An 8,395-nucleotide genomic window follows, 5' to 3' on the forward strand; every position below is an offset into this window, starting at 1 on the left:
TGCTCCTGAATAAAGAAATACAGCTTCTCTGCTCAGCCGTGCGTCCTCGAGTCTCTGTCTACCGCCGCGAAGCTAGCCCGGCCTGCTGGAGCCCCGAACTTGACGACACTCCTCCACCATCGTGTTCCGGGGCCTGAACCTTCACCTTCCACCCACCACAAAGTCTGCCTTCTCTCTGCCTTCCACCTTCTAGCAGAGAAAGAAAAGGCCACCAGGAGTGGAGAAGGCACTGTGTGGGCACCAAAGCCCAGCAATACTGCTGGTGGTAAAAAAGACACGTGTATCCATTATTTCTGTTACTTTTAAAGGCTTATTTTTAGAGGTGACTCGCAGAATGCTGAGAGAGTGGTGGCATGTACAGCCCCACACTGCTCCCTGCAGCGAGGCGAGGCGCACACTCCTGGCCCCCGCCCCGGAGGAGACAGCGCAGTCTAAGATCCAGCTCCCAGTCGCTGCCCGACAGCCGTAGGCCGTTTCCACCCATCGTTCCTTATCTGAGGTCAGACACTCTTCCTGGGTGCTGAGGATTCAGAGCTGAACACCACCCAGCTCCTGCCCTCAGAAGGCAGTGAAGCAGGGAGGCACTGAAGCTCAGACAGGAAAAGCAGCCTCTCGGGTGGGAGCAGGAGCACGAAGGGCCGTGCATGCTCAGTCTTCAGCTCACACCCTGTGCTGTCCTCCCCTTCACTGACGGCAGGTGGAAGAAGTCCTCCTAAGAAAAAAGTGGCCCTGAAATTGGGGCAGCTTGGAATGTTCCTACTCATGACCACAGAATGTGAGCTCAGAGCTACAGGGATGCAGAGCTGAACATAGGCTCCTAAGCTGAACATGGGCCCCAGGTCACATCAAATCGATGGGGTTTACAGTCAACAATATTTATACCCCTTTCCCATATTTGGGAGCTACTCTCTTCCCTGATCCAGCTTTCTGGTCCTTTTTCCAGCCATGACATCATCTCCTCAGACAGTAACTTGGATCCACCTGCATATCAGATGTCAGGCTCAGGGAAAAAAAAAAACAACACTAGTATAGCCACAGGCCCCTTGGAATATAACTAAAATATGCCTACTAGCTATCTACACAATGGAGGACCCCCCAAATCTTCATCTGCACTATTCCTTTAGGTCCATGATGAGTCAACAATTTGTTTGGCTTTGTATATTAACTCTCTTTTCAGCCACCAGGTTCCAGATGCTACCATGATGCCAACCAGGCTTCTCTGGACAGACGACCCCACCAATGTGTCCCGGAGCCCTGCTTCCCCAGAGCCCTGCCCCACTAGGGAAAGAGAGAGGCAGGCTGGGAGTATGGATCGACCTGCCAACACCCATGTTCAGCAGGGAAGCAATTACAGAAGCCAGACCTTCCACCTTCTGCATCCCACAATGACTCTGGGTCCATACTCCCAGAGGGATAAAGAATAGGAAAGCTGTCAGGGGAGGGGATGGGATACAGAGTTCTGGTGGTGGGAATTGTGTGGAGTTGTACCCCTCTTATCCTATGGTTTTGCCAGTGTTTCCTTTATATAAATAAAAAAAATTAAAAAAAAAACTGGTGGTGGGAATGGTGTGGAATTGTACCTCTGTTATTTTGTCATTCTGTAAATCACTAATAAAAAATTCAAATCAAATCAAATCATGTTTAGTTCTCCATTTGTGTCTCACCGGGAGGGCTTGTCCGTGCCTTAACATGCCACAGATTGTTGGTCCAGTTCCCCTACTCCTCCTTCCCAGAACTCACTGTTCCACACACTTGGTGTGAAGGTCCTGGAAAAGGTCTTCCTCCATGTGCCCACTCAGCTCCGAGGACTGTCTTGCCCCTCCAAAGGAAGCTCTGACAGACAGACGTGTTGACATGCGCTTGAAAGTGCCAGGTGAGACTTGCTTCTGGAGTTGCCACCAGAGCCGTCCACTGAGCTCGGAGCTCAGGCTCTGCTCCGAGAGAGAGTCCGCTTCTTCCCTTTCCTCTTCCGGGATTTCAGATACTCCCATCACACAAAAAAGCCAGATTCTGTCCAGTTGTGCCACACCCAGGCACCAGAAGAATCCGCACAACTTGTCGAAGGGCCCATTATTTCTGGCACACAACTGCTTTGCCCGTCAGTAACCTTTCTGCATGTCAGTGGAGACTGAGCCCTTAGCCGAGGACACGGGAATGACTGCGTCCAGCGTTCGGTGTTCTCCAGCGTGACTGTAAGTAGCTGCATATGATGCCTTGCCGGGCTAGCCTGAGGGGGCTTCTTCCCGGGCACGTGCTCTCTGGGTTGGAGAGAACTCAACTGGAGCCGACCTAGGCTGCTGCACGGGAGAGGGATCAGGACTAGTCGCAAGAGAGAGACTCTGGGACTCGAGGAGTGGGAACACACACTACCCTGCTGCGTTTATTGATCTGCCTTTAAATATCTTCTGAGACGGAAGTGGTAGGGTGGAAAAAGGAAGTATGTAGGATAAGGGGGCGAAGTGGAAAAAGAGCACGAACCAGTGGGGATTAAAGCAATGCCCTGCAGGCAGGGCGGGTCTCAGACAAAACAATTTTATGTAACTAGACCACAGTGTTAAGCAGTGCAGGGGGCCTGGCGTGATGACACGGATTAAAAACAGAAGCAGAATTAGCCAAAGGAGAAATGATGACCAACAGCGCTTGATTCCGTACCTCATGTGGGTTTATCTGCCGACCTTTCTGGGCCCTCAGAGTATCCTAGAAATTAGAATCAGCAGGGTGGGAAGATGGCGTAATGTTCAAGCAAACAGACTCTGCAGTCCCAGGTTCTATCCCTCCCACCATAAGCCAGAGCTGAGTGGTGCTCTGGTGTAAAACAAACATAAAGAAACAACAGCAACAAAAAGAAATTGAAATTAGCTACTATATAAAAGAGCTACTCACATAAAACCCACAGTGATGGCTTCTCGTGAAAAATGCCAAGGAGTCCTGGCCCCTCCCACATGACAGTGAAGTCAGACGTCTCTTTCTGTGAGACATGTGCTCTTCAGAACACCTCCTTCACGTCCACCCCCCTGCTCCTCACTCTAGGGCATCTGCTTGTCTGTCCAGGGCCAAGGCTGGTGGCATCTGGACGTGGGGCAGGTCCATGTCTGGCCTTCTGAGGCTTCTGCAGAGTGCTGTCCACAGGGGCTGGACCCACTGACATTCCCACCAGCAGTGAGGAGGGTCCTCTGTCCCCATCACCGTCAGAGGACATCTTAAAGTCGTAACCACGCCTCAGTATTCCATTACCTCTCTGTAGCTTTTCTTTTTTCAAGAATTGTAACCTTTATTCTGCAAAATTGAGGACATTCACATGTTAGGCCAATAGAGAGGGAATGAGAGGGAAAGAGAGAGATGTCACTACTTACATCTTGATGGGGAGGCCCATGTAGGTAGAGAGAGACAGAAAGAGGGGAGGGAGAGGAGGGAGAGCAGCCCCCTCACACGGTGACCTGGGCGGAGCGAGTTTTGCTGCCAGCAGCCGCTGTCTGTACCATCTTGGAGAAGGGGCGCAGAGCTAGCCCTGAGGGGGCAGTGCGGTCTGGTGTCCAGTGAGGACCCACAGGCGCAGAGTTTGGCTTCTCTCACAGTGGGCAGGAGAGACGGATACTCACAGAAGCCCCGAGAGAGCTGGTCTTTACCGATTTAAATATGTTTGTATTGCTTTCTTTTGTGATTGGCTAACTTTGCAAGCTTGTGGCTTTTCCATTATGTAGTTACCACGTACTTTAAAAGGATGAAATGCTCACCTACAGCTGTGGCAATCACCCTGTAAATCAATATTTTCTTGAGAAAGTCATTTTATTTGATTTTTTAAAGATTTCATTTATTTATTCATGAAGTATGATAGGCAGAGAGAGACAGAACCAGATATCACTCTGGTACGTGTGCTGCCGGGGATTGAACTCCAGATCTCACGCTTGAGAGTCCAATACTTTATCCACTGCACCACCTCCCGGACCACATGAGAAAGTTATTTTAAAGAGTGGTTGGTGTTTTACACACACACACACACACACACACACACACACACAGAATAAAGATAGAGAAGGCAATTATGTCTTTTTTTTTCTGTACCCTTTGTTTCTTAGAGAAGGGATCTCTCGGAGAAGAGAAAGACTAGGCCAAATCCTAGGACCTCAGGGAAAAGCTTAGCAAAGTCCAAGACCATGACTGGTTCACTGGAAAGAGTTGGATCCTCTCACAAGACCTGGTTGCTCTTTAAGTCCAGGTACAGAAGAAGCGAATGCCAGTTATATACTGTGACCAGCTGTAGAGTCCTAAATCGTACACATCAAGATTAGTTATTCCTGCAGCCCAGGAGGTGGCACAGTGGATAAAGCACTGAACTCTTAAGCATGAGGTCTTGAGTTCAACCCCCAGTGTTGCATGTACCAGAGTCATTCTGTTTCTTGCTTTTTGTCTCTTTTTTAAAATAAATAACCAATATTTAAAATGTTAGTCTTTTTTAAAGTTTGTATTTATAAAAGTGATTTTTGGGAGTCAGTCTGTAGCGCAGTGGGTTAAGCGCAGGTGGCACAAAGCTCAAGGACATGTGTAAGGATCCTGGTTTGAGCCCCCGGCTCCCCACCTGCAGGGGAGTCGCTTCACAAGTGGTAAAGCAGGTCTGCAGGTGTCTGTCTTTCTCTCCCCCTCTGTCTTCCCCTCCTCTCTCCATTTCTCTCTGTCCTATCCAACAACAATGACAACAGTAATAACTACAACAATAAAACAATAAGGGCAACAAAAGGGAATAAATAAATAAATAAATAAAAACTTAAAAAAGTGATTTTTATTTGTGGGGTGGTTAATAGTTCACAGGACAGTTGTTGACACTGGGCACAGCCCCTCACCTCCCATGACAGGTGTCTGTGGACACCCTCACCCCCACCTGGGCCCTTCCCACCATCCTGCACCAGAACCCCAGTGCCCTCTTGAGATCCTGTCTCAGCTGGTGGGAAATGACACCCGTCAGTTCTTTGGAGGGGCAAGACTGAACCGCAGCTTTTTCATAAGTACCTTGATGGCCTCATTTCTGCATTTTGCTGGCACTAGCAGCCTGTCTTCTCCTTGCTGTGTCTGGTCTTTTCTTAGCCCTTGGATGCTCAGAAGGCCCACACTACCTGGGAGCGTCAGAAACATGAGATTTAGAGCCTCACTTTAGATGGCACGCAACTGCAGCACAGTGGAAGGGGTTGGCAACAGACAGAATGGAGAGACTGAAAACAAAAAAGCACCACGCCAGCAAATCAAGGAAAACAAAAACAGAAACAAAAACAAAACCGAGAAAACAACTGTAATAAATGAGAGTCAACCAGATTTTTCAAGGCAGAACTCGAGACAGTAGCCCAGGTGTTTGCATCGCTGCTTCTGGCTGCCGGGCTGTGTTTTCCCTTCAGACGGGTGGGGAAACCGGCACCCCAGCGCTCAAACCTGGTCACACTGATGACAAGGCACTGCCCTAGTGCTCTTTCTGACTGCCTCTCAGGACCCTGATTTCTGACATTTTTATCCCAAAGCTGCCCCAGGCCTATTCACAAAGCCCCCCTCATTCTCCTCACCTTGAGCCCTGGCTAAGTTCTTACAGCTGCTGCAAACCCAGTGTGCTTTGCCCATCAAATAGACTGTGGACATTTCGTGTATGTGCTGGCAAACACAGACACCAGACATTTCTCCTAGCGGCCTTGGCGAGACCTGGCCTCACAGTCGTTTAGATCATACAAAGCGGCAGGATTTTTTCTTGGTTGTTTTTGCTGCTGCAATGAACAAGACTGACATGACACACACATCCAAGGCAGTTCTGACAAAATGTCTCCAGGCTTTGCTTGTGGACACACGCCACCATCTGGCCAAAGTGTTAACACAGTGTTCGGGTCATTTGAGTTGGCAATGTTTGGTTTGATTCCTGACAAATTTTAATTGTGGCGTATAAAAGAGGCATGGATTTGTGGTATTTCAAGATTCCTGAATATGTGGGTTTTTGTTATTATGGTATACCGTGCACAGACCTTCAAATTTCAAATATAATATTGATATTATGTCATTTCTATAATATCCCTGGCTAGTTAGAATTGTGATGTGTCCATACACAATGGTGATTATACTGAAAACTATAAAGTTGATCAAATTATTAATATATTAAACAATATAGCTAGTGCAATAGAAGGAATATATAAGAATATGAAGATGATATATATATAAATGTCTATAAATAAATGTATTAGATAAACATAGTGAATATGGTTTTTGAAAACAGTTTTATTTAATGAGAGAGATACAGAGAGGAAGAAACAGCAAGAGAAAGAAAGGGACCAGTGCCCTGCTCAACTCTGGCTGATGGTGGTGCTGGGGGTTGAACCTGGGTTGCCAGGGCCTCAGGCACGAAAGTCTTTTGCAGAATTAGGATGCCATCTCTCTAGTCCCAAATATAGTGTTTATATTAGCCTGTATATATTAGTAAAAATTTATATACAAATGGAAGTATTTTTAACTCACAAATACATACTGGTTGGTATGTGAGTATAACTCTCATCACTAAGGACTTGTACACCTGCTAGTCAGCTGCTGCAGGCCAATTTTTTTGAGATAGAGAGCTGCAGACGTGTGCCCAGAGAGGCAGAAGCCTTCCCAGGCACCTCAGTGGTGCCTATGTGGTCTTACTGGGGCTTGACCCCCGGCCATGCCCGTAGCAAGACAGCAGCACCACCAGGTGGACATTCTCCTGCCTATATGTGAGCATATATGCACACACAGCTAAACACACACACAGCTGCTAAATATATGTGGCTGTGTATTTATAAACAAGAGAAAGGAATCAGAGCTTCATTTTGACCTATGTGATATCTGAGACCAAACGTGGAGCCTTGTGATTGCAACGTTTATCTTTAAAATTTTTAAAAAATCTTTATTTGTTTGAAAGAGACAGCCAGAAATTGAGAGGGAAGGAGGAGGTAGAGAGGGAGAGAGACAGAGAGACACCTGTAGCCCTGCTTCACCACTCGCCAAGCTTTCCCCCTGCAGGTGGGGACGGGGGGCTTGAACTTGGGTGCTTGTGCACTGTAACTTGTGTGCTCAACCAGGTGCGCCACCACCTGGCCCCACAAAGCTTCTCTTTCACTGTAGTGCTACTCCCCTGGGTTGCATGGACATGTACGTTCATTCATCCATTATGTATCACAAGTACTGGCTTCCCAACTAAGGAGGCTAATGTTTTGACAGTGTTAGAGTTGGGCAGACGTGCGGCTCAGTGGGTAGAGTAGACATTTTCTATGCCTGGGGTCCTGGATTTGACTCCTGGGGCCACACAAGAGACCAACAGAAACAGATATGGCTGTAGCTTCAGGGATGGTGGAGTGGGGTTTGTGTTTCTCGAACCGGAGAGGCCACAGTTCTTTGGTCCAGTCCCAGGCACTGGAGAGAGAAAGAGAGACAGAGACAGACAGACACAGAGAGAGAGTTGACTTAAAATCTCTGTAAAAAAATCAACAAAAATTTATCCAGTGGTGTAACCCTTGATCTAGTACAATGTACAGCCTGTGGATGTAGCTACTTTCAAATGAAAGAGTGAGAAATGGAGTCATTTAGTAGCAAAATAATAATGCCCTTTGTTTTAGATTCCAGCTTGGAAATGAAGCATACATCTTGGTGTTACTAAAAACTTGACTTTTGGGGAAGCAGTAAGACTGCTGTATAAACTTTGACTGAGTTTTATTTTTAGATTGTTAAACTTCATAAGTTCCAAGCCTTTGGGGATGTGCAAGCAAGAATATGATTCATTATAATCAGGTATAGTTTTATAATTTAAAAAAAAAATTTATCTTCATTTATTGGACGGACACCATCGGAAATCAAGAAGGAAGGGGGAGGAGAGGAAGAGAGACAGAGAGACACCTGCAGCCCTGCTTCATCACTTGCAAAGCTTTCTTCTTGAAGGTGGGCACCGAGGGACTTGAACCCGGGTCCTTGAGCACCATAACATGTGCGCTCAACCAGGTGCACCGTCACCCGGCCCCTCCGTATAGCTTTTGAAGCCTTCGTGATTAGAACGAGCCCTGGGATATAATCAGCAGAGCCAGCACAGGCTACCAGGATTCTGGCTGGGCTCCCGAGAGTCAGGATGGATGGGGAGCTGACAAGGGGCCCGCATTCCCGTCAGTCACTGCATCCCGACACCTGAACTCTGGCTGGTTTGCAGCTCTGCACACCGCCCTCCACTCACCCCTGGCTTTGTGTAACCGCGGCCGCAGGCCATTCACGGTTTTCAGTAACAGACTTTAGTCTTAGGCAGTCCTACATCATCCAAGTACTGGCAGGACCCAAGTTTAAGCCAGCAGTGAAGTATTGTTACAGGTGCTACTCTTTCTCCTCATTTCTATTTTGCTCTGTCTCTATTAGCAAAAAGGAAGGAAGA

The 8,395-nt window shown here is 47.5% G+C and overlaps 1 protein-coding gene across 1 annotated transcript in view; it reads left to right on the forward strand.

Moving 5' to 3' along the window:
- Positions 1–3,186: 3,186 nt before the first annotated feature.
- The window catches only part of ACTA2 (actin alpha 2, smooth muscle), a 347,847-nt gene continuing 342,638 nt past the window's right edge, over positions 3,187–8,395 (forward strand). Inside the window, exon 1 of the mRNA XM_060186320.1 lies at positions 3,187–3,192. The gene's annotated coding sequence lies outside the window, so the exon portion shown is untranslated. The remainder of the gene's footprint in view (positions 3,193–8,395) is intronic.

This window comes from Erinaceus europaeus, chromosome 1 (genome assembly GCF_950295315.1).
Source record: "Erinaceus europaeus chromosome 1, mEriEur2.1, whole genome shotgun sequence".
NCBI classification, from domain to species: domain Eukaryota; kingdom Metazoa; phylum Chordata; class Mammalia; order Eulipotyphla; family Erinaceidae; genus Erinaceus; species Erinaceus europaeus.